This window comes from Octopus bimaculoides, chromosome 10 (genome assembly GCF_001194135.2).
Source record: "Octopus bimaculoides isolate UCB-OBI-ISO-001 chromosome 10, ASM119413v2, whole genome shotgun sequence".
Classification (NCBI taxonomy): domain Eukaryota; kingdom Metazoa; phylum Mollusca; class Cephalopoda; order Octopoda; family Octopodidae; genus Octopus; species Octopus bimaculoides.
This window is the reverse complement of record NC_068990.1, coordinates 54,304,014-54,304,700: the sequence shown is the minus strand read 5'-3', so window position 1 is coordinate 54,304,700 and position 687 is coordinate 54,304,014. Positions and strand designations below refer to the sequence as shown.

The following is a 687-nucleotide window of genomic DNA, read 5'->3' as shown; positions in this document are numbered from 1 at the left end:
TATATATATATATATATATATCTTACAACTTTACTTTGTTATATATTTCAAAGAACTGATATTGATATGGCTCTGTTACCAACTTCCATAATTTTATTGACTCTCCTTAAACTTCCTAAACAATGACCTTCACATTCAGTGAAGCATTATTGACTATGTTGAATAGATTACCCATAATATTCTTATTCTCTAGCATAGAACAAGTACTTCACACTATTATTACCACTTGATAATGTTATTCATCCACCCACCCATGCAACATGCATGCTTCCCTACCACATAGTTTTGTCTGGGCAAGCATCTTCTGCGTTAGCCTCAGGCTTACCAAAGTAAGATTAAATTTAATTCTTTTATTGATAATAATATATTTTATAATACAAAAAATAAATGTAATAATATAAATAATAAGAACAAAATTTGGTTCATTATTCTTTATGGAGTTCAAGTTTAAACAAACATTATTAAAGAAATTTTAAATATAATTGAGGCATTCCTTAGAGATAATAAAAAATATAACATTTTTTCTAGTGATAATTTTGGAGTTGGTTACTCTCCTACTAATAATGTTGGTAATATTATTTCTTCTTTTAATAAATTTAAGCTGAATAAGTTTTATGAAAACAAATCAAGTAATTATTCCAATAATAATAATACAGACCAGAACATAATTAATTGTACATATAGAGA

At 25.6% G+C, this 687-nt stretch overlaps 1 protein-coding gene across 2 annotated transcripts in view; it reads left to right on the top strand.

Annotated features, from left to right (window-relative positions):
- Positions 1-687, top strand: part of LOC106878858 (DCN1-like protein 3) — a 95,965-nt gene that overhangs the window by 56,606 nt on the left and 38,672 nt on the right. The gene's annotated exons all lie outside the window — the stretch shown is intronic.